The sequence below is a fragment of the Blennius ocellaris genome (assembly GCF_963422515.1).
Source record: "Blennius ocellaris genome assembly, chromosome: 21".
Lineage (NCBI taxonomy): Eukaryota > Metazoa > Chordata > Actinopteri > Blenniiformes > Blenniidae > Blennius > Blennius ocellaris.
In genome coordinates, this window is record NC_137670.1 from 4,190,674 (window position 1) to 4,217,013 (window position 26,340).

General features: G+C 42.6%; 1 protein-coding gene across 2 annotated transcripts in view; it reads left to right on the forward strand.

Annotated features, from left to right (window-relative positions):
• Nucleotides 1-26,340, forward strand: part of tanc2b (tetratricopeptide repeat, ankyrin repeat and coiled-coil containing 2b) — a 159,636-nt gene that overhangs the window by 3,004 nt on the left and 130,292 nt on the right. Inside the window, exon 2 of one of the 2 annotated variants that reach the window (XM_080517324.1) lies at nt 22,521-22,666. The exons of the other annotated variant lie outside the window; for it this stretch is intronic. The gene's annotated coding sequence lies outside the window, so the exon portion shown is untranslated. The remainder of the gene's footprint in view (nt 1-22,520; nt 22,667-26,340) is intronic. 2 annotated transcript variants of the gene reach the window in all.

Genomic DNA, 26,340 nt, shown 5'->3' on the forward strand with positions numbered 1-26,340 from the left:
CTGAAACCCTCACCCATGACATAAGCACACTATAAAACAGATTCTGCTTTATAGCGGTGTTTTTGTTGCTTTGTGCTCGAGGCACAGACAAATGATTGAGCCTTGCCGATAGAGGTGTCAGGTCAGTAAAGGCTCCCACAAATAGTTCTAAAGGCATATATACAAACAATGCATTTGATGCTTGAATTTAAAACGTAATTCACTTTTCTTTGCCCAGAAAAGCCTTATCTTTTATTCTGGGAATAGATTGTTCCAAAGTAATCACACAGCAGAGATGTTTGAGCACATTTTTATTCTGTGGGTCACTTGGAGTCAGTCTGGGAAATGTAGAAGACCACTGATTAATTCAGGAGCAGACAATGCAGGTCCAGTCAAAGGTGTCTGCGTCAAAGAGGCCGAGACATGCTTGTTTTTAAAATGATGCTTGCAAAGCAGAGATAAATTCTAGTTTTGTGAATGCATGCTGCCTTTTCGTCCCTCCCAGTATGCAAAACGAGCACGTAGGACCCGGTGTCGCGTGGAACGTCCCATATTGGCACCAAATGCAGCACAGTGATGTTCTGCTGGACACCCGTCCTGCATGTCCTGCATGTCCTGCAGCCGCCGTTGTCATGATTGACAGTCAACATCTGACCAATCGGCGTCCAGAACAGAGTTCAGTTAATTTCCTGCAGAAAGTTTGTCTGTTTCTGAATGCTATATTGTGTGTGTGTATCAAAATTCATTTTCTGCATTCAATCCGTCCCCAGGCCGCAGTAGGCAGCTGCAGTCAGTTTCTCTAACCTCGAGTCCAACACTGGTAACATTCGTTAAATCTTCTAGCTTGGCTTCCAGTGCCATGGCAGAAATTCCACTATTCAAAGTGGTAAGCAGCAGCATTATTACTTGTGTTGAACAGGCTTGTTGGCAAAGGGTCCATTGTGGTTTAATTTAGCTTCCTTTTGGGTGTTGATTCTGGATGTTTTATGGAATTATACAGTTTGTGTCTGACTTTTGGAGTTAATTTAGCTTCTATATACACTATAGTGTTCGACTGCTCTTTGACATATGCAAAGGTGTGCCATTTGAGGTGGTGCAACAGCTTGTGGTGTGCACATGCCACCGAATCCAGGCGGTTACTCTCTAAATCTTTTCAGCTCTGAAAACGTGAGATTGTTTCCGGTGTGGAGGATAAAGGTGTCGTCCTTGGGGATCTTTTGATTCATATCCCTGAGCGTTGATCCAAATGACAATGTTTATGCCATTTCAATCAGGAAAAGCAGTCAAGGGAACCCGGAGAGCCTACTGTAAAAGAAAATGCTTGGCTTTTTAGATTTGTGTACGGGTGTGCACCATAGCATGAAAAGCATGATCATCAGTTTAGGAAAAATGCAATGTGAAGGGAATTAAAATTGATATTTTGGTCATAATTTATTTCCTTCTTAGCCAGTAATTCAATTTATACCCCAAGAGAAGGCAAGCAATCATATTAGAAATGCAAGGCCAAGCAGAGCAGGGAAACGGCTCCACAGTGCTTTTCTCCTTACTGTAAATTTCCTTGGTCGGTTCTGTCAGTGTCTGTCAGTCTGAGAAGCGAGAACCTCCGTTTGTATGCTTGTGGTCACTTCCTCATCCAAAACTCCACGCATATGCAGAATAACTGTTTACTACAGACATGGTGCTCTTTTGCAGCAGCAGCGTATTTGAAAAGTTGTGTTTTTGTTTGAGTATTTTCAAAAAGTTCCACCCTGGTATCTATTTAAAAAAAAAAAAAGTATTCAGTGACTCCTAGAAACGGACACCCAGAGCCCAACAAAAAATGTTTTTTTCACTTAAAAACATGGTTGTTTAAAAGTCTGCATGCACCTGAAACACTTATAATATATATATGTACATTTCTCGTCTACATTTTGTTATTAAATTTCTTAAAGAAAAAAAAAAATCAAAACATGAAGATGTAAAGGTAATATTTTAATTGAAATAATATTTCTAGCCTCTTTCGGCTTTGTTCTTTTATCTGATTTTCTTACATTTTTACAAACCCTCGCGAACCTCTCCTCTCCCGCTTTCCCCCATAAATCACATCTTGTCCGTGATATCAGGCTTTATAAATAAAACCAGCATGTCAAGGTTTGTTCATGAAGATATTCGGTAAAAGACTCTGAAATTGCCTCACTTAGAAGAACCGGCGTTGTGCTGGACTCCTTTAATGAGAGATGGATTCTCCTCCGGCATGGCCCTGGTTTCTTCGTGGCCCTTTGATTATGTAATAATGATGCGGAAAAGGCGGTGTTCTCTGCGCTTTGCTCTTTTCTTGTCAGTGACCAGACTCTGAGGTAAGCCGTTTTATCTTTGCCTGGTTTGCTGCTGCTTTTTCATTCCGTGTTTAACTGGGAGTCTGTAACGTTCATTGAGCTGTGATTGAGTGCTGCTGGACTGTATTTCTCACCTACGTGGATCCCATTTGTTTTTGATGGGATGAATTTTGCACGGGGAATCTGAGCATTGTTGTACAGTGAAGGGGGGGTTGGGGTGTCATAGACAGCAGTTGGTGAGGTTTTGCGACCACAGACCGCCTGATATCATCTTCTGACTGTCAGAATTTTCACATATGCCGTCTCATTACACTGCACAGTGTGACGGCTGCTGTGAGCGGCAGCTACTAACAACTAATAGAAATGCAACAGAACATGATGAGGTGATCAGGGACACCAACGCTGCACCAAAACAACAGTTTTCACATTCCTGAGGATGTGAAATGATGAACCAAGTCCACATTTTCTCTTCGCTTCAACACCAGGCCTTTTCCCTGTACATAAATGTTATGAGACGACCTGTTTGATTCTTGATTTGCTTCATTTATCTCCTGAATCCACTGCTGAAATAAGAGTTGTTACAATTCGGTAGAATGCAAGACCGTGCATTACAACTTACTGTTGTATCAAAGCCAATGAAATCTGCACAGTTAATCATGTAATAATCTTATAAAAATCACAGTCTGCCTCTAGCAGCAAATAATTGGGTTTGTTGTGGGATACTATTCACCACAAGTAAACACTTTATATGGATTTCCTCCGTTTCGTTACCGCAGAAGAGCGAGATGAACAAAACCACAACAGCAATGCAGCAGTATTCTGGGAAAATGTGTTTTGTAAGAAAAGGGTTTATGATTTCATAAGAGTCAAAACAGAACATATTCAAGGAAAGGTGCTGGTAGCAGTGTTTTGTATTTCTTGTACATGATGTTGCCCGTTTCTCTTCAAAGGAGTTGGAAGCACCTTAAAAAGAATCCGGCAGCTCAACCAGAAATGCATCGATGGATCAAAGTGCTCCAGTGTTTTTGTCTCGGCTCCGGCGGAGGTTATTATGTTGTGTAGGCCTAGTTAGCGTTTCGTAGCAATGAGAGCAGCGCATCAATATATTATAAGTTGAGGTTCATGTTTTTTTTGTTTTTTTTCACCTAATATTTCAGTCTGCCTGCGTCTCGCAGTGTTTTAGTTTGTATATCTGGGGGAAGCATGTGTTCAGTTGTCGGGAGTCGACGCTGACAAATCATGACAGAAGCGAGGTGACAATTTATTTTTCCCAGGAGACGAGTCGTGACACAGGTTAGACTTCTTCAAATGATGGCTCTTGGGACGTTTTGGATTTTCAAATTCTTTGAGTTTGGCTTTCCAAATAAGTCCATCCATTTGTTGATCCCAACCGACTTTGGGTAATGGTCCAGAATAGAACCATCACACTCTTAGGCCCTGTTTATGGCGTATTGTTCTCTGCTGCATGTGTGTGTGGTTTCATTACAAAAACAAACAATAGCACACACACCAGTGGCCCAACATGAACACATAGTTTAATTTTGGGTGGAAAACTATGGACAGGAAACGGACAGTTTAAAGAACGGTGATTTCCTCCTTCACGCAATTAAGAACAACCAATTATCCTTCAATACAGCTTGTTTTGGACTTTGGGAGAAAATATACATGTGAATAAGTCTTAACAGGGTAAATAAACTCCACACACACACACAAAGGCTCCCAACAGGAATCAAACCAGTGACCCTCACTGTGAGATGAAGTCACTAACTACCACGCCTCTTCCGCCTCTCAAATCTTTTATTGCCTTCATATCAATTACGATATCTGTGTTTAATGTTGGCCCAGTTTATAGGAATTGTTTGACGGAGTCGTGAGCATAAATAAATGGACAAATGAATCCAAGTAAAGGTCACAGTCCTCTTCACTGTGTGCACTTCATAACACCACAAGTAGCAAGACTCTTGCTTTTATTACTTGTTATATCCTTTGGACTTCCTGGTAACCTGTGTTTGCACTAGAGGCATTAAATAACCGTTTCACACAGCTACTCAGTGGCCTGTAAATGCCCTGCAGATGATATTTTGGCATAGTTTAGGTATTTCTGGGTGGATGTACGAGAACGACTTTGAATCGCCTGCAGAGCCTGAAACGCGCTGACTTGTAACGGCGTGTTCAAAGTGATGCATCGGTGTGAAGAACAGAAGCCTGACCTCGCCGGCGCCTGAGATGTGTGGGAACTCATTTCTTCTATATTCTCCATAGTTTGCACAGATATATATCATACTAGAAGTCACGGCCTTGACCGGAGCCTTTGCTGCATTGCAGTTTTAATGAAATCAAGTGAATCACTTCTCTCGAGAAAAGCAGAAATGTGGCACGCTTCGCTTTCATGTCCTCCCCTCCTCTCGAATTACAAGGCATTACCTGATTCTGCCAAGATGGCGAGGCTTTCAGATAACAAGGATCGGCTATGTGGCTGCATCCAATCAGTCTTCCACTCAAGCTGCCTCCTGGGAACCAGAGATCCCCGTTAGCCTATTAGCCAGCTGCTTGAGCCGGCCCCAGCTGCTGATGGCAGATGAATGGCAGCGTATTCATCTCGCTGGAGAGCGGCGTCTCGCAGTTGGAACAACAGCTACAGTACAATACCGACAACTTTGGCTTCGCCGTGTCGTCCGGGGCAACTGGTGACCTCTGGCCTCAAGTTTCTGGAGCGGCATAGTTTTGCACCCACACGCCAGAGACGTCGTCATCGTCACGCAAGTGTCATCTCCTTCATCCCCGACAACATCTGCTGCCACACTTGGCAGGTTATTGGGGACTTTGCCTGGAGCGGCGCAGTTTAACTGCGCTCCGTAATGGGTTCAACACCAGACAAACGGGGTTACCGCCACGTCGCCTACTTAATGTGGATAGGTTGACTCTCTGGCTGCCGGGCCTTCTGATGCCATCTGTGGGCTGGCGTGAAGTTGTCAATGAGACACTGGAGCTCTGTCACATCTAAATAGCGCCACTGTTCCCCTCGATGCGGCACACATGTGGCAGTGGGAGATAAGCTGCAGCTCTGTGATGTGACGTGAAGCACTTTTAATGGGTTAACTTCATTATAATTGGCCAGGCATGTTTGTCTCTGTGCGACACAATGCACCAGTTGTTGTTCGTACGGCTGCTTTCATTGGCTTTGTGTGATGAAAACGGGGTGTGATGGTGAGTGTAGGCGTGCATAGAAAAGGATTTCATGAAGAGTAGCATTGTTTTAAGTCTGGTAATACATTGTTTTTGGAATTACAGTGAATAAATATCCGTAAATCCTAATGCAAACCATTGAATCGTGGATATAGACTTGACCTTGTTCAGTATTGTAAACCCAGATCTGCCGTGATGATATCACACATGTTTAATGATTAATCTGTTTATAAAAGCCTCTGGAGTAAGCTGCACAGTGTTTGAGAGGGGAAAAAGAAGCGTTTAGTCTTGAGATGATCCCTACAGCTCTGAATCTCTCTTTACAGTGAGATAACACTGACCTTGCTTTACCCGGACTCTTGTTGGCAGGCTGAATCGGGCAATCTATCGGGATCGTTTCATTTATTCACACGTTCCCGTGAGTGATGGCATCAGTTTCTTATCAGTTGGCAGCGACGTATTCTGGAGTACTCACAAGTTTCACCTGCATGTCAAACCTTTATCTTTATAAGAGTCTGGAGGTTTCACTCCATGCTTAACTGGTCTGATATGGAACCCGGTGCCGTATGAAGTGGATTAACTCGTCATAAGTTTATTATTGAATTAATGAATAACTTCATTTTGAAACAATGTTGTGGTATTGGCAGAAGTGAAACTTAATTTCCTTCCATTCTCATTTTTCTTCTATTTCCACTTGATTGAAATCTACTTGCTTGAAACATATTGTTTTGAGTTTTTGTTTCACAAATGTTTCATGTTTACACGGCAACATTTTCAAAACGACGCCCGTTGCCATGGAAACGGCACAAACACTGAAAATAATTTTTGCAAAACAATGTCAAACTTGCAAGCAGCAACAACCGAGACTTTGCACAAACAAAGAAACACGATAAGACTTTGTGGAGCCTGCAGGATAATGGCACATTTATTTCAAGAAATTCTAATCTCTACAAGCTCTTTAAATCTGCCTGCTTTTCGAATTGACTCAGCTCTTGTCTGTTTTTCTCTTAATTCACATTATTACCCCTGACGCAAAATCCATTTCTGCTTTTTTAATTATATTTGGCTTTGTCATCCACTATTTTTGACATTCTGGGAAATTTCAGGGTAAAATGCTTAGGTAATCAGTTAAAGCATACTCCTTAATAAATTGAGGAATTGCAGTCACTATTTAATCTCTTATGAGTTACATTTGCACTATGCAGATATTAACATATTATAGCAAATCATTTGATGGTGTAATTTTGCTCACATTGTTAAATAGTTTTTTTCATTCTCTATTGTTGTTTTACATCAATTATGTTTTCATACAGTGGAAATATTGAAGCCCGAAGAAGTGTTTTTTTTAATTCTTCGTTTTTATGCAGAAATATAAAAAAAAAAAAGGTAAAGTTGAAACTTAAGTTCCAGATGCAGCTTGACTGAACACGGTGAAAGCGGTGCCCACAAGCGGCATGTTTTTTTATTAGATGAATTAAAGCTAAGTGAAGTGGCTCTTGTTCTGCTCACTGTCCTTCTGGAGCGCCGTAATGCTACGTGGCACAATGCGCAGGCTATTTTTAAGACTCCTTTTAGCTAAACGATTGTATTTTACTCCGACCAAGATGGTTTTCTGAGGCCACGCATGCTTTGAGTACATACATTTTAAAAAGGGGGAACGCACAGAAGACATTTCTCTCGGTTCAAACAAAAGCCACATTACTGACCACAGTGCTTGCAGCTGCACGGGAAAAAAAGAAAAGAATCCACTCGCTGAAATGCATCTATACAACGTACACTTTTTAGTCTTGGAAGCACAAAGCCACGTTGAGTATTTTAAAGATGTATCTAGTTGTGCGGGAATGCTTAATATTGTGGATTAGCTTGTTGCTGAGATAAATAAACCCCGTTGACAGTCCATACACTGCGGGCAGGGCGGCTTGCTTTCAAGGTAAGGGAGTGGTGTCTTGCTTTCGCCTCCGGTCATGAAAATCTGCCCTTGTTCAGGCATGAGAGTGCATTGTGTTAGCAGTCAGGACACGGAGTCCCCTCGGAGCACGTCTAAAAATACTCCGCTGTCACCTCTGCCCCAAACTACACACCAATGGGGCACGAAATAAAGAGCGGTTGCATGAGTAAACATGCAGAAATGCAGCACACGCACACAGCCAAATGTATTTCACTGCAATACTCTGCAAGGACGGAGAAAAATGTCAACACGCTGCGTTCGTTTCAATCAAAAGCAATTGTGTTTCTCGAGTAAACTTGTGGAGCTTCATAGGCCACATGCATGAAATAAAAGAGTAAAAGGATGGACGTCTCTTTTTACCCTTTGCATCATCATACTATTGTTTGAGGCCTGTTTATGCAATGTTCTCAAGTGAAAAACGTCTGTTTACACGACAACGGTGCACGGAGCGATTCAAGATGGCTTCCATGGGGACATTTTTTTGAAAACGCTCTAAGTCTCGATGGAAAAGGAACACTGTCTCTGTCGATAGCAGAAATACTGCACAGATGGATATCTGTTTTACTGTTTGTAGAGTTTTGTTCTGTTTTTATCAAACCACATGCACACAAACAACAGCATCCCACTAGTGGCCCTATAAACAAGCGACATGGTTTTCAGCGTTTCTGCCGTCTCTGTGTAAAATAGACCTCGTTTTCAAAGCGTTGCCACATAAATGCAAAACTTTCCTGATAGATGTGTTTTCATTTGAAATGTATAATCAGAGCCTGAGATCCATTTAATTTGCTACCGAAGTTGTGTTCATTCCTTTCACGGTGGTGGTTTCCGTGGCTTTCACCTTTGTCTCGGCTCGGTTTTTTTACACCTTTGCAGTGCAACTCCAATTTAAACCCCTCCACACTCAAGAGTGCACCACCAATCTTTGAGATACAATTGGTGTGTTTGCTACTGTTTTACGATTTATTTTAGGCCACTAAATGCTTTTAGTGCTGATTTATGCCCTTTTGTTTTCCTCATGCCGACACTCTTCTTATGTTTGGAAGCAGTGTGCTTCCTGTGTGGAAGAGGCACTGACACGAATGCTCCAGGAGAGAAAAGACACAGAATATGCCTGCTTTCCCCCCAAGGTTAGGGTCAGCCACTCTCACAGCGGGTGGCAGGAAGCTGGAGGGACAGCCGTTTCTAAACGCCTAATGAGCCTCTAATTGATATCCAGCTGAAAACCCCACAGAGCGTTAATGCCACTTCCGAGGAAACTATGCAATGTCCTTTCGGCATTTAGCCAACAAGGCCCTGAAGGCCCCGAAGCATACATTTTTAACGTGAAGTCACTGTGGTAATGACACAGTCCTTCGTTAGTGAAATGACCAGTGTTTTCTCTCTTTTCAGTGGTCGATCCTGTACATGTTGGATAAGTCACTTAAAACGAAAGAAGGCGGCTCTTTCTTTCTATTTTATGTTTATCCTTTGCCTGGTTGTATATATGTTTATGCCTCATCCAGTTTGTATATCCAAAATCTATAGACAAACATTTTTCACTTGTTTGCTACAGTATTAAAAAAACTGTGTCATATTTCTTCATCTCTCTCCCTTTCATGAGATGTAACTGCTGTAATAAGATGGATTTTAAGAAAGGGGCTAATCCCAGGCAATACTTTAAAACCAGCTTTCTCACCGTATCCCATTCTCCATGCTTTGGAGGCGCCAGCCTCGCTGCCAGGACGGCTTTCAGACTGTGTTTGCCTAAATGTTTCATTCATCTTGATCAACAACACTGCATCGGATGAAGCCGGCACTCAAAATAGCAATTGCTGCAAAGCAGCGGCAGACTTTTCGTGCTCTAACGGGCAGATGGCATGTGCTTGTGAGCTGGGTGAGTATTGTTTGAACTCAGTCGCTGTTAATTCTCTCTGCTTCAATAATAGAATTCAGACATACCTGAAAATGGAAGCGAAGACACCTGCAAGGGTGAGACTGCAGTGCTTTTTTTTTTGTTTTTGTGATGAACAACGAGCACATTAGAGGTCGTTCATTTGGAAGGAGATTCCAGATAGAAAGCCATCCAAAACCTTTTGTCTGAATAGGATGAAGCGCCGCCGTACAAGGTCGTCTTTGCAGGCTCCCCGCAAAGAGGCATTAAGCCACATGTCTTAATGAGCTATGGTGGCAACACCAGAGGAGGCATTTCTCATTCTGGGCCTGCAGTGAAAGGGCACCTGTGTTTTAAGTATGCGGAGGCAGGTGAAAAATAGTCCTGCACCAAGTTTAGGGTAGTAAAGGCCAGGCTGTTTCATTTCTGTCACAGAAAGGTAATTGGAAAAGCAGCTCAGTGGCACTTACACACACATTTCTGTGGAAAAGCCTCTTGTCTCCTGGTGAATGGAGATGTGTCAGAAGTAGTAGGCACAAGATGAATGGGTTTTTACACAGTGAGGCAAAGTCACCTGTGCTGGATTGACTTCTGCTGTGCAGGTGATGGAGCATTCCTAGACTTTGCAGGTCATCAATTATGTGCTGTAAACCACTGAGCTTGAGAAAATGACCAAGTAACCTCTTTTAACTGTGAAACGATGGGTTGAAATTCCAAATTCCATAGCTTTGGCTGTGGTGGCAGTTAAGAAGTGAAGTGAAGAAGTTTTCCTGTGAAAGATTTGAATCTCATATTTATCAGGTTTTTTTGTGTTTACGTTTATGGCAACGTACAGGTTCCTGTGAAAGCCTCTTGTTTATGTGAATCATCTTATGCATCACAGCTAATCAAGTTACTTATTTTAGTCTATGTATCTTTACCGTCTAATCCATATAGTTATTCATTTTATGTATCTGTCAACTGTTGATATGTTGAATTTTAACATCCATTCTAATGGACACTCGCATCATATCGACAATGATCACATGGAAGTGAAGCACTGGAAGCAGGGAAAGTTGTTATTTATCTCGCATGAAAATATGATGCTTTATATTTTATGTAAGAACATGCTTAGGGATAAATATGTACGTTATGTTGCTTCTTGAAGGTCTGTGCTCCTCCGTTCTCCATTCACTGCGGAGCTTGTAGGATTTATTACTTTGTCATTTCAGTGTAATGACAGTGTCTCAATGTAAACACGGAGAGTAAAATGAATCACTTCAATTAAAAAAAACAAACATATTTCCCCCGAAAAATTTTTTTAATCCAGTCTGCTGTTGAAACGTATTAATTACAGAGAAGAAGTAATAGATTGTGGTGGGAACAAATAGACCCGGCGCCCCAGCAAATTCACACCCTGTCCACAAGTCTCTTTTCATACATTTTCCTTGCGACATAAATTAATTGGCGCTATTACTGATGGTGGATTTGATTCAGTATATTTTCTGTGAAAATGATTGGTATGCAGCGCTGCATCTTTTATTCCACCGACCTTTGGTAAACAGGAAGGTGTAATCAGGCTGTGATGCATTTAAGCCGTAGTTTCATTGAGGCAGGCTAATTTATCCGAGTATCTATTTCTCACTTTAGACAGAACAGCGGTTTCTTTACGACGTCGGGCTTTAGCTGCTGTAAAGAGACAAACGTGCAGCGCGAGCTTTTACACCAATCAATTTGTATGGCATGAAATCTTCAGCACTCGTGGCCTCTAAGAAAGAGACATTTATCTGTGAAGTGGGGTTGTGTTGCGTTGTTGGTCACATTTTCTATTCTTTTTGTACTTCCAGCCTTTCAGTTAATAATAGACAAACCTCAGGGCAGATTGTTTAAGCATTCTGCCACATCATTGAGATTTCATTAGAATGGCTGTTATTTTCACGCCGTTTGCCAGGTTTTGCAGTAACGAGCTATAATATGGAGAAGCAGAAGAGCAGCACAGGGAGGCTGTTTTTTGCCCTTGTTTCTCTTCTAAACGTCATCTACAGGGGGGGGACAGCTGCCCGACCGCCGTGACCCCTACAGCTCCGAGTGACAAGGAGAGCGGCGTTCTGTAGCCTCTGCCATATTTCTTTAACCCTGCGCTGCTCCGCAGTGTGCTCCGGAGCTTGAGCCTGCTTTAGCAAACACAGAAAAGACAGAAGAGAGGGGGGGGGGGGGGGGAGTCAACGACATGGACGACTAAAGCTTACATGACGAAATGTCCTGCGAAAACAAATTGTTCGTGCAATTTCGTTTCAGAAAGGTTTGACGCTAACACGGCAACGTTTTGAAAACCATGTCTGTTTACGTGGAAATGCCAGGAACACTGGAAACAATGTCGTTTTCGTGTTGTCGTTTGTTTTTTGTAACAAAACTACACACACGTGTGGAAAGAGCACTTTGCTATAAACATTAACTAGTGGACAGACGACCAAGTTGGATTGTTACTGCTGTCGACTATAAAACGACCAAGTCCAAGCAGAATATGGGCTGGGAGTCATGACTGCCATGGATGTGCCTGAGAAATGTGCAGAAGAACTATTTACTCTGGCCAGTAGCAGCGTTTCCGTCGTCTTCACGGAAACGACGTGGAACCGTTTTCAAAAAGTTGTGTTTTCAGTGACTCCGAGCACCGTTGGACACAGAGCTGGATCCCGAGGGTTTCCAGAAAGTTGCCTTTTCCCCGGTTTTCATTGAGGAAAAACTTACCGTGTTTTTGAAAAGTTCCACTTTGGGATCTCGTTCCGAAAAGTAGCGTTTTCAGTGGCTCCAAAACGCCACAAAGGTTTTGTGTTTTCACTTGACAACGTTGTCGTGTAAATAGGGCTTAAGCAGATGTGTTGCTGTCACTTTCAATAGAAAAAAGCATTACTCTAAGGATTACTTCACAGGAAGCTACATAGTTTCCCCCCTGAAAGGCTACAAAAATCTTTCCGAGATGCTAAATGAGAATATGGAGGTGACTCTTTCACTGGTTCTCATTATTGCTGCCACAACTTCTTTAGACTCCCCATTGGTTTTCTGTGCTTAATTAATGTGCTGGCAACTCTGTGTAAAAATTCAGATTAAGTCCAGTAAAGTGTTCCCTGCAGAGAGAGATGTGTAAACTATAATTAGAAAAAGGGAAAAAAAAAAAAAGCAAGTGACACCCTTGAGAGAACTTGATTACTGTGTTGCAGTTTTGTCTGAAGGCGCCTTTTGTGCAGAAATGACATTCTGTCTCCTTTCAAAATTTTACATCCAACTTATCCTTTATGGATGTGAGGATGTCATCTGTGCTGAGGCTGGGAGATATGGCAGAGGGAGACACTTTGAAGCTTCCGTGGAGTTTGTCAAATTGCTCCGGGAGCTTTTTTTTTTTCTCTCGTTGCATTTAAAGGCATTGTTTAGCAAACACTGGCTGCATCTCACAGCTTCATGTTGAAACCAAATAGTCGTCTTTTCGGCAGCGTGAGCTACTTAAACCTGTAAACTGCCATCTAACTATCAACTGCGTTTAAATTCAGATCAGACTGGTTTCAGCTTCAACTACCTCTAAATTATTTGTTTTATGGCTCATTATAAAACAAAATGATACAGAATGACACACTCTTTGTTATCTATGATTCGTCAATTCAACTTGAGGTTGACGGAGGGTGGGTGGGGTTTGGGGCGATTCAGTCACCAAGTAGACACAAATCTAGATATTTTTTACTGTGTGAGAAAAGCAGAGTAATCTTGACCCCACTTGTAAAAATCTTTAGTTTTTGTTGCAGTAGCAGCATTTCTGCCGTCGACACAAACGGAAACCGAACTTTTTCAGAAAGTTGCGTTTTCTGTGGCTACAAGCGCCATTGTCATGTTAATGGTCCCCAAAATGCAAAATCTTTTTTTTTCTCTGGTCAAGTTTTCTCTTGACCACGTTATCTTGTAAACAATATCTTAGAAAGTTAAGATAAGATTAGAATAATAAAAAAAAAAAAATCATGGCATAAACCACATGAAATATGAAAAACCAATAAAACTACTAGAATCAGATCATTGCTGACGGTTCATTTAAACAAGCCACTGACTCATCTCGCTGTAGTTCCCTTGGGGGAGGTCTTTTATGTCCACTGAGCTGCCCCCCTCATCAGCCTGAAACACACAGAAGGCCTTGCAGTGTCTCCTGAAACAAGAGATGTAAAATACTATCGTTTGCATTCATATTAAGGGGAAAGGATTTTCTTAAGATATAAAGTTTCTTTGTGTTGAGGTACTCGTGTAGAAACTTGTGACATACAGTTTGTTTCCGGGAGACTTGCAACTGCATCATCTACAAAACAGTGCAATGAAACATAGACCATGTGTAAAGAGAATATAAGAAGTACTCCATATTGGATTGAAGCAATTAGAAATGGCAGTTACCGTGAGAAAATATAGCAGTTTGCAAATATTCTCGTCAATTTCTATTAAAACATTTTTTTACGCATTCTGGTCAATCACTAATATTTTTTCAATTGTTACATAATATCTGCAAGTGTCAGTAAGTCAATGCCATTTTCAGTTATCGATTCTGTGATCTTGTAGATATTTTCCACATGATGGAAGTCACAGGGCCCGAGCGGTCGCTGCCCAACCCCCCACCCATTTCAGTGTTTATGGCAAATATGTCAAAGTCTCCTCTTCGCCAACCCCATCTTTAAATGCCCGTCTAATGACATAATGATACATTTGGTGAGAGTGCTTGGGGCCACTTCACATCTCTGAAAGCAGCACTTTATGTCACATCCACCCCCTGAAGTACACGACAACTGCGTACTGTTTGAGTTTGCCCTGTGACAAGCAGCCCCTGTAGTCCCGCAGGCTGTTGTTTGCCTCGCCAACCGCTGTTTGTGTTCTCTGCTCGGGGGAAGAAAAAAAAAAAAAAGATCATCAACAGAGTGAGCATTGACAAACCGGGCTGCCCACTCCAAAGACTTCCCCTCCACTGAGCCGGATGTCAGATTGTGTCTGCTGTTTCTGCTCCGTGTCAATACAAGGCTCGCTCAGTTCGATACCTACCTTCAGTTAGTTTTATTCGTTTTAATTATACTGTGGTTGCCTTTGTCGAGGATTGTTGGTTTGCTCCCTCCAGAGAGGGACCGGGACCGTGGTTCAGAGAAATGTTGCGCCTCTCTGGGCCTCAAAGCCAGATTTGTTGTCTTCTCTCAGGTTTCACGGAGCCTGTGTTCAGTGTGAACTCGTTTACAGCTCCTGCTGCACCATGCCAAAGTCTTGCAGAAAGTAACTTTCGCATAACGGGTTCACTGCTGAACTTTTCGCCATGACAGGAATAGATTTAGTGGAAATATTTAACCTTCTTTGTGTCCTCTGGTGGCGTATTGGTTTAAGTCCTAAGCTTGTGTGAGTGGGGACCCGGGTTTGAATCCTGCTTGCAATGTAAAAACTAGAAAAGTTGATGGCTTATCTTGAGGTCAAGTTATCTTTTTTGCATTAATGACAGCATCTCGAACCAAAGACCACTTAAGTTTTTTGTTTTCAGATCGTGAAGGAACTTGTTTTGTCTTAGTTGAGCCATCAACCAGTGTAAAGAAACGTACTAACAAAGCCCTGTTTACGCAACAATGTTTTCCATTGAAAGTACAAAACGTTTGTATTTTGGGTGTCTGTTTACACGGGAACGGAGTTCTGAGACACAACAGCTCCCAAAGGGGAAGTTTTCAAGTAAAACCCACCAGTGGCCTACAGGAAAACAATGTTTTCAATGTTTCTACTGTTTCTGTGTAAAGTGACATTATTTTTCAAACATTGCTGTGTAAACGTGAAACTTTTCAGAAATAAAAATGGCGCTTTATAACTTGAAACGTTGCTGTATAAACAGGCTTAAATCCCCAACGACAAAATACTTGGATTACAGTAAAAATAAAGTACCATTTAAATTCTTGGATAAGAAATGGATTTTACCCTTTAACGAATTTGTCTCTATGTTTAAAATGTGCATTCCCCCAAAACTGTCCGTCTTCTCCCGATCTTCCAACGTTGTCAAAACTCATATCTATGGAGAACGACTCAGCTCTTTATCGCAGAAAACTCTATTACCGGAAAATACATTCATGAGGCCGGCCTCTATTTTAGTTGTAAATCCTCACAATACAAGTTGTGGAAGTGCTGTCATCTTTTTGAGAAGCTGTCTGTCAAAAATAGTCTTATTTTTAAGAAGCGTCCCGACTGCTGATCGATGCGTCGGCTCGAGGCCATCTGTAATTACTCTGTGACTAGCCAGCCATGAAATTGTTGTTTGGTTCTGAAATAGATCTAAAGTCAGAGCAAGACCTTCTAAGAGTTGCCACAGTTTGAACAAAATAATAATAAAAAAAATAAAAATAAAACACAGGAGCAGCTCCAGGAGTAGGCATGATCATTTCTGGGATCAAATAAATGAAAGATGATGAAAGTTGCCAGTTGCCAGTGACCTCTTCAGTCTCATTCCCGTATATTACGTGTGCGGTTTTTGTTTCCCCAAGTGCGTGCCTGAGACGAACGGCTTCTGTCAGCTGTTGAAGGCAGCGTGGAGCTCCCCGGGCTGCAGAGAGGTATGCAGAGTGACAGTCGCTGCCTCACATGTATGCAGCTGTGTGGCCTGTAAGATGCGAGCTGGCAAATGGAGTGGAAGAGTAGTCCCATTAAACTCTGACTCTCCTCTGAGAAAGAGGCTAACAGCTCTGAACGCCGGCCTCCTGCTCGCTGGCAGAAAGTGCTGACACAATTTTTTTTTTTTTTTTGGTCTGACTAAAATGCCTCCTGACCGCATGACACTGGCTCTTTTCTTCCTCTGAGAGTCCACGGCTGTAAAGCCGAGGCCACACAAAAGAGACACAGTTTGCAAGTGCTGTTTAGGAGGTGGCATAAATTCTAATCATACCATAAACCGCTCCAAAGTCTGCATTACTCACGCCTTGGAGGGTGAGAACGGAATTTCTTTGTTTGAGCCTTTAATTGGGTTTATATGCATGAAACCTAATTTTCCATCTCCTGCATGTTATATATATATATTCTTGGATATAATTAACTTTTGTGCTTTAAACTTCGCCGAGCCTTCCCGTTTAACAGATCTTCGTGTACTATATTATGTTTTATTCACAGAAGCACAAGCCTCATGATTTTCTCGAAGCCTGGGAAAGGGATAGACTGCATCGTCTTCGTTGCCCTGCAGCAGAAATCTGTCAGTCTGTGATTGACGTGGCGTGGTAGCTCTCGCGTTGGTCAGTGGCGTGGAGATGTAGAAGCATGACAATGTCTCCAGGCATGTAAAGTTCTGACTTCTACTCCTTCGGTTGTGTGTGTGTGCTATCGAATGTGAAGTGCTGTGAATCCCTGGGAGCTTTAGGTGGCAATGTTTGCAGTATATTCTCCGTTATTTTGTAGTTACTCTGTATTTACGGCTTCAGGTTCTTGTTGCAGTGAGCGCCCATCGGGTTTCTTCCTCTCATATTAGTCACGCCTTTGACCAATCAGACGCTGCAGGCAGTGAATCTCTGCTCGGCGCCGGAGGGGACGATGATGAGAATGATCAGTGTTGTCAAGTTGGCGAAGTGAAGCCTAAAGAAGACGGTCGCTCCCCAGTGGGGGTGTGTGGGTGGTTCGCTGCAATCCACAGCTACTGAAAGGGAGCTGTGTCAAATATGACACACTGAAACCCACAAACGCCAACACTGACAGCCAGTTGTGACGAAAACCAATTTAGATGGCAAGATCAATTCAGCCCTACGCGTAGGGGATCTGTCCTTTCTGGCTTGATCTTCTTCATTTTTTTTTGTTCCCAGGTAGGAAATGCAGGCATCTCGTTGGGCTCTGTTTGGACTTGTAGTCACAAATCCAACAAAGATGCAGAGCAGATGAAGCAAATTCTTTCAGCGAGTTGGAATGTCCACAGAAAAGGATGCTGGTAGCCTTCAGCCCTTTTGCTTTGTCTGAAGCATAGATAGAGGATATGGCTTGGACGCTACGCATAGCTGGAGATGGATAAAAGCTGTGTGAACACAGGTGTGGTGAAACCAGCTTGATTGGGATTGTGCTGTTTATTTGCGAAAGCGTTAAAGTTGCTCCAGGGTGGATGATGGTAAGTTTGTACGACTTCGCTCTCCACTAAATCGGAGGTGACGACCACTACAGCATACTTCAGTACTACATCGTTATTCTGGAAGTAATTTACGGACAGCTCCGGTGCTTTCGGGAGTAAATGAAGTGAATCAAAGACCAAGAGTGGTTTTACTTTGTTCAATAAATGGATGACGGTAGAAGACATGGTCCATCATTTCACATCCGTGGGAATCTTCAGCATCGCTTTGTTTACTGCAGTCACGCGTATACAGAATTGTGGCCCGGAGGTCACTTTCAGGACTCTGGATGTTGTCATATGTTGGCTTAAGACAGGGGTGTCCAATCTCGGTCCTGGGGGGCCGGCGACCTGCAGGGTTTAGCGCACACGCGATTGCAACGAAGGGCTCGTTATTGGGCGTTTGTTTTCACAACCTTGGTGATGACATCATTAGATTCAGGTATGCTGAAGTCATGAAAGTGTCAATGATGTTATCTATTAAGACCACTCTGTCTACTCAGGTAGACTTTGTGCATCAGTTGACATACTCACAATGTTAAAAAAAAAAAACACAAATATTTGAGTACAAATTAAGCTCAAAAGGATAATTCTCCTTCACAGAGACTATCTGGCCGTTGTTCCTCGCTTGGCCGTGCATCACTGCAAAGACTGCTGCCATTTCAGTGGAAAGCTTGTGTGGGATTAAGTTTCAGTCCCTGCATGAGTTGCCACACCGTGAAAGCTGAAGGTGGGTGACTTCACATTTAAAAGCAGGAACCTCAAGGACAACCTCAATCTATCTTTGAAGTATCTTTTCTGGCAGCTTAAAAAAAGCAAAAAAACAAACTGGTGACATGTTTATCCTTCAACCAGCTGACTTGACTAATGATTCAGCTCACGATGTTGTCAACGTTTCAGAGTGTTTGCCGACTTGTCAGCTCATTGCTACGGGCTAGTCTAATTGTCATGCAGCTCATTCAAACATGTGAGGCCTGTGGCTTTGAAGCTGGACACATCGGTTCACTCTGGGCTCATTGGCTTGAGATGGGAGGCAGCTGCAGCGGCTTTCAGCAGAGAAATGCTCGTTCGGGTGGAAATATTGAAAGTTGTACATGAAAGGGACTTCGAGAGACCGTAATTTATTTTATTATTTTTTGTGGCCTGCGAGGATTTCTGTTTATCTGTTCAGATGAGCCATGCATACATAACAGAAGCCGAGATATATTTGTGCAAGAAAAAGCATGTACATTGTCATAGTCGTCGCCACATTTTTCCATTGCAGAACGAGAGAAACCGGAGCGAGTTTTGCTTAAAAGCCGTCACTTTAACGGCGCTCTGCAAATTGTCCATCTTAAAGCTGTGTCTTTCAGCTTAATGCTGCCCAGCTTCTTGAAGGTCTCCACAGTGACCACAGTGTACGAGTCAGGCTCCAACGCAGGAAATGAAGGGTGCCGCAATCAATCTGTGCTGATGTCTGGTTTGAAAAATAACACGGTGTGAACAGCATGAAAAGCAAATCTGCATTGTTCGTCTAGACTGAGCTGCACCGCAATTTCCTTTGCAATTTTTTAAATTTTTTTTGTTTTTTATTTCTCATTTCACTTCATGCATAATAATTGTTTGGAGAAGGAGATGCGCAAAACTGTTGTGAATTAATTTCCATCCTGTCAGAACTGGGATTTCTTTTCCACCACTCTTCTCGAAAACTCTTGGTCCCATCAATCACACGTGTTCGTTCCCCGGGCCAACGTCACCTCAAACTGACCCGAGCGTTTGCTGTGTGCTGTGTTTGGACGTAGCTCACGAGACCACAGCAGCTCGCGGACGCCTCTGGAGAAGGACGTCGGTTAGGTTTGTTGTCGGAATCTGGTTTTTAAGTAGGATCCTCGCGTTGCGAACGGCTCTCGTGTTGAACCTCATCCTGCCAAGTCGATCATGATTTATCCTCATCACAGTATTTAGCAGAATTAATGAGTGCCTGGGCTTGCAAATATGTCTCCGGCGCGGAGGTAAACAGAGACATCCAGTTATCATCTGGGCTTTTGAGGGAACTCTTTAAAGTGAGCTTCCGTTGGGACCTTGTACGCACAGGTTTGGTTGAAATGGGCTCCTCCCCTCTCATCTCTGCCAGCCTTCATTGACAGCTGGGCCCAGTGAACAGCTGCCGCCTCCTCCCCCTCAACATAATACACGAGAAGACAAAAAGGCAGAAAGCGTGCTTTGGCGCCGAGAAAACGATTGTGTATCTTTGTCGTGCCGTAACATGGTCGCCAGTAGTAGCTTGACCTTTTTCTTTAGAGAGATACTAACGAGTTTGGCAGCAGACGAGGAAGAATCCACAGATAAAGCATGAGATAAGTATTTACTATACATGGTGACACGAATCCAAATCCAGCTAGTCTATTCTACTCTGTAAATCATCTCCACTACGGCTGTTTAAACAAACGTCAAGAGTTGAATATAATTCAAAACTAATTGAATGTAATTGATGGGTAGCCACTCTTCAGATGGTCCTGCGGACAAATTATAGGACCAGTTGATATTGAATGAACCAAACGGCATATATATTATGGAAGAAACATACTTTTATTTAAAAGCACATAATTGAAAAAATACAAAGATAAGCTTACAAAATTAATACAAAATTAAATATGGACATAATAAAGATTTAAAACAAAAAATGTAAGCAATATTTCAACAATGGTGAATACAGATATTTGCACCAAATGTTGACGCAGTGATCTTGAATGAAGAAAAACACACCGTCGGCCCATATCAAGGTTATCAAGTCATATTGGCCCCAGGATGCAAGATTCAACAAGTGTTGATGAATAGAATCCTTGGGAGAATCACAATTTACAGTAGTCTCCTTGATACGGTAATCATAGTTTTTGCATGTGCACAAAATAAATTCTGATTCCTTACTCCAGCGTTGCATTTGGCTGTACGTGCACGCCGATTTGTCCGCTTGGCAAGGCGAGGATATAATTTTTCTCATCACTTTGTACCACACACCCGTTTTCTGGACACGAGACCCATTAATGAGCTAACTACATCGTTTTCGGCCATTTCCATTAAAACGGCCATCAACATTGCTGTGAAAATGCTCAACTTTTATGGAGTGAAAGCACAAACTTTGCTGCATTAAAGGAGACCACATCAAAAATGAACTAGAATCTCGGCATCAATTAACAGAACAGGTTTCAACCATCTTGGTGAAACAAAGAGGCACAGTCGTATGGATTAGTTTTCTTGAAGCGTGGAAAGGTCCGGTTAGCTGATTTAGCTGATGATCATCCCAAATCAGCAGTATTTTCTGAGGTAAGGGAATAAAATAAATGTACACCGGATGAGGGTGATTTGAAAATGCCTGTTTTTACTGCTGTAACCGAAGCTTGATTCTTCACACAGCCAGCATCCATGTCGTTACACACACACACACACACACACACACACACACACACACACACACACACACACACACACACACACACACACACACACACACACACACACACACACACACACACACACACACACACACACACACACACACACACACACACACACACACACACACACACACACACACACACACACACACACGTGTGACCTCTTCCCGCCCACACACGCAGCAGATACACTGTAGATGTGGGGACTGCCGCCAGTTAGTTTGTGGACAGAGTTCCTGGCAGTGGTCCATTCTGAGGAAATTCTCTCCTTGGCAGCGTGCCTCTTTAAAGTTCAGAAGGGAAACTGAACAGTGAGCCTACAGCACAGCTTTAATCGTGCCTTTAATAAGTTTACTGAAGATTACAGCGTCACCTTTTATTCTGATCTCCAATGCACTACATTGAAAGCGATTTCCAGTCACTTGGTATGGATTAAAGGTAACATGGTATCATTGAAATGGACATCGTTGTTGTATAACAAACTTTTTGATGGAACAAAAATGCAAAAATTATGCAATTTCAGTTGAATCTTTGTCTCGTAAACATAGCTGAAAATTTCTTGCAAATTATGCTTATGTCGAAACAATTCCAGATTATTAGACGACCTGATGATGAAGAGTTGTCATATCCTGTGGATACCAAAATATTAAATTCTCTCAGCCGTAACTTGAATGATATGATGTGGTGGGGGTTTAACTTTGGTTTAGGGGGGGTGTCTGCTGATCCTCCTGCTTTAAACCTTGAAGGGGAGGGCTGTGTCATTTTTACATCACTGTTTCGTTGCCCTCTAACATGTCTGCTTGACGTGCTATTCCATAATTCCCACTGTATTGAATTAAACATGCATGCCCTCTCAGTTTGACTTCAGTCCAACTGGGTCATCTCACTGACTGCATGTGGGACATTTCTCCTCTTGTTCCACTCCATCCTGACTGTCCCTAGTGACAGTCTCACTGATTTTACACTATTTACACTCAGCGAAGTCCAAAAAAATAGATGGCATGGCTCTGTGTGTGTGTGTAGGGCTGGTGCACTTTATCTCAAGAGAGCCGAAGCTTTCCTTTTTTTTTCTCTCTCTCTCTCTTTTCCTTTTGCTGATGCTGGGGAGGCCTGGCTCAGCTTGCTAATGTGGACAGCACGAGTCCTGATGGAGGATCCACTTGTGTGAGTCTGTGACCTTCAGCTGAAGAGGAGCACTGGAGGTTGCATGTTTCCAACTCAGTGACGCATTTGCACGTTGCGCTGATGGCTTCGAGAGGAATACCAAGTGCTCTGCATCTTGTGTCAGAGACGCGTGCTCCCAAAAGGACATTTCATGGAGATGCTTTGTGACTGTAATGTTCAGAGAGGGTGCTTTATTTCTGTTTAATAATGCTTTGACTTGTCTAAGTGGAATTAATAGAGAACCAGACTGAGCGGAGACTTTTGTTTCTTGTATGTAACAGCTCATTAATTTTCACAACAGAGCCTCATCAAGCCAGAACTCTGAGTCACTCCTATTAAACAGAGGATAAATAATTATAATGCAACATGAAAACAATCAAAATAATTCACTGGAGTTATTCACGATAAGTATCTTTCAATTAAAAACTACTCAAATGCGTTGCAGCTAGGAGTGAAAATGACATTCGTGACTGCCAGCTACAAGAGTCTTAATGTGATTTTCCACACTATCCTTATGTGTTGTTTCCAGATTTCTTTGAGCCAGGATCACAGTGAGTGTGGGAGTGAGCTGGGCTCCATCAGTCTCAACCATCCGATCTGTGTGATTGACGCGTGGCGAGATGGCGGCGGGAGTCTAACAGACATTTATTGGTGGTCATCAAATTGCCATCAGAGGTCAGTTGTTCGCTAACGCTCTAATTGGGTCTCAGTTTCCTCGTGATCCTGTCTTGTGCTTTCAATCAAACGTCAGTCCACTGATCAGACACTGATCTGGTGGTGGGCTGGACTGGAAAGAGCAAGTCATTTAAAGATGCTTGCTCTCTCTCTCTCTTTCTCTTTCTCTTTCTCTCTCTTTCTCTCTCTCTCTCTCTCCCACGCTTCCCACCATCCTTTGTTCGCTGATCCAGATTCGAAGTTACAAATAGCAACCCTGAAGGTACCATTACCCTTGTGAGATGTAATAATGTGTTCCTTCTTTGGCATATTGTATGGGCGGCTGTGGAATTAATAGAGTCTGGATGAAAAAGCCTTCTTTTTTTTTCACGTAGACTCCATTAATTCCCGAGAAAGCCTAAAAATACACGTAAGTAAACATGACTCATGTACCTAAAGCACACGTCCGATTTCTATTTGTAATTTTTAAGTCGCTCGAGAAGATTTCACGGCTTGCCACGAGTGAAAACCTGATCAAGCACAGCGCATTACTGGACGCTTCATTTTCAGCTTTATGGAGTCATTTGCATGCTAAAGGCTGACACGTCACCGGAGCTGTCTGTGGATGAGATGAGGGGAGATTAGAGGGGTGCTGTTAATTCACAGTGGACAAAGATGTTCGCGGTGGATGGTGGTAGTGTACATAGTAACACACAGAAGTGGAACAATGCATTATTCATCAAGTCCACATTCGTCTCTCATCACGGGTCTCGTTTGTATGACAAGGTTTTCAAGTGAAAATGCAAAACCTTTGTTTCGTTTCGGGTGTCTGTTCTTCCGCACGTGCTCAGTAGACGGACAATAAGAACGTTTGCCTATATTGTCCTGGGACTTGGTAGTTTTATAGTATTATTGTTTTATAGCCTCCTGCCCTGATCCGTCTGTCCTATCCTTTTCTCTCATTCTATCTTCTAACCCCGACCACAACAGCAGAAAGCCGCCACCTCTGAGCCTGGTTCTGCAAAGGTTGCTTCCTATAAACAGGACTTTTTTTCCTTTCCACAGTCGTTTACATTTTCTCATGTGGAATTGTTGTGTTTTCTCTGCCCTTAAATGACTTTGGTGGTTTTGGCACTATAGAAATAAAATTGATTTGAATGGAATAGTTGACAGTCACCCGGAATAGCAATTCAACTTGGTCGCCTGTCCATACCAATGTCCCTGTACTCCCATTGTTAATGTTTAGAGCGTATTGTTGTTGAGGTTTCATTAAAAAAAAACCCCAACTTGCAGCACCCACTAGAGGCTCTACAGCAAAATTACATTATGTTCAGAGTTTCTGCCATTTCTGTGTAAATGGACATCGTCTTCATTCTGTCTGTGTGCCACTGTGAGCATCAAGCAGACGTGGTGGGAACCTTTGTCAACAATCGTTTTTATTCCAACTGCGCCTGCTTTTCTGTGTTATGCTGAGAGAAAGTAATTTGGGCTGCACCAAATGTCATCACCAATGCCCTTTTGACGTACCTTAGCGACTCTCTCTCCCCTCCTGTCTGGTCTGGTTCACAGTACTTTATTGATCTGTTCTGTTCTTGTCCTGTGGTTTCTGAAACCTGAGTCACAGTCTGAGGCTCTGATCACCTTCTGCTCAGACCTTTGGGACCTGCCGGGTACGTGGTCTTCTTATGGGGTATTTATTTTGACGTCACTGGCTCTGTCTGTAGATTTGGATCAGGAAAAAAAAAGATCCTGGCTTAATTTAACCCCACCATGGGGATTCTTTCACCTTCAGCCGGCTGGGAGTCTGAAGTGCAAACATTACTAACAGGAATTATGAGCATATCGGACCATAGTTTGCCTGATAGTCTGTGTTCTTTGTTCATGTTCTGCCAGTGCAAGAGGTAGCATGCCTTCAATGTAGCAAGGCAAAATTGAGGGAGTGGAGAATTATGCACTATTGACATTCCTGTCCGTTGACGGGGCTTAAATTAATCTGTGGTCTTTTCCTCAATGCTTGTCCAAATGAAAAATGACAGTTGCCTGAACGGTCTGCCTTCCCCTTGCGTCCTGGTCCTCCAAGTTGAAGCATGCCACTGTCGGTGACTTTCACATTTTCAGAGCCGTGCATGCCATTTTGTTTTATGGTGGGCTGTAATTGGCGAGTTGCTCTGCTGCAGCACGAGGTAAGAAAAAAAAAAAAATGATACGGTTTCATTTTCTAGAAGCATGCGGGCTGTGCAAGTCAAAATAGCTGAGCTCTGCAAAGCAAAGCGGTGTGCAAGCATTTATTATATGGATGCTTTGACTTGTGTTCTGCAATCCATTTCAGTCTTGATATATGTGAAAAGGGTTAAAAACGCTGTCATCCAATACAGCTGCAGCACGCCACTCAAGTACACTTTTAAGTTTGTTGCAGATGAAGACCTTTGTTGCTCTTGCCGATTTAAGGGGGGAACCAATCCAGGAATCCCCCCATGGCTTTACTCCACTTAGAAGCCATGCTAAGCCTATCAACCACTCCGCTGCACTTTATACACAGTAGCCCCGGGCGGAAAAGTCCAGTACTGTAGCTGGCATTGCTACACACAGATATAAAGTTACTACAAGCCTGTAAGAAGCCTCTGGCTAAAGACAGCCATAGTCATGAATTTTAAGAAAGGGAAATTAATTGGGATGCACAAATTAATTGGAAATGAGAGTCAGTGGGAATGCGGTTGAGTAAGGCTTCAGAAGTGGTTAAACACAATATTTGGATATCATTTTAGTGCGAGTTATGTAAGGCAGATAGCGGAGGGAAGCAGTGGCAGCCTCAACTATATGTGAAAGCAGCGTTGGGCTGGCACTGGATACTTGTCACAGCAAAGCCAGGCAAGAAATGCAAGGATGTTTTGGCCATTTTGTACGGTCATAATAAGGACTTCAACAAACCATTTCACGGTTTTATTTGACACAGTTTGAGGCTCCTCAGTCTGGATCCAATTGCATTTATCAAAATAATCTACCTCTCATTTTTTTTCCTTCAAGAATTGGATGCTCTGTTGGGAAAAAGCCGAAAACTAGAAGATTACATAAAAATTATGAGGCAATATCCAAGTACACTGTCTTCATGGCCCTTATCATCCATCTCCTACACCATTTTACCCATGACTGACTAGGGGCGAAGGCAGAGTACACCAGTCCATCACAGGGCAGACACAGAGACAGGGACAATCACACACACTCACAGTCACACTGAGGGGCAATTTATAGTCTTCAAAGAAATATATATATATTCTTTTGGGGGGGATTGTAGGACACTGGAGTGCAAACTCGTATGGTCTACTACACCAGTGACTCCAACCAGTCGACCCCTCACCACAACCTGTACAGTTACAAAAAAAACCCCCAAAAACAGTTCTAGGAATCTCATAACACAATATAGTTGAAATATATTTGTTATATTCTCTAATTATGACTTAATTTTCTCTCTTTAGGTTTACATGCCGTGTCCGAGAGTTTGGTAATCTGTTGCTACTTCAGCTTGCAGTTTCAAGATTTCATTCACGGCTTTTTCATCACAAAGCTGCGTTCGACTCTAATTATGTCCATTGGTTTAATGAACCTATTTGGTATGTTCCTCTCTTCATACATCATTTTTAACCCCCCCCCTTTTGACAGATTAATCTTTACCTTCGCATGACACACCGCCATTTTTT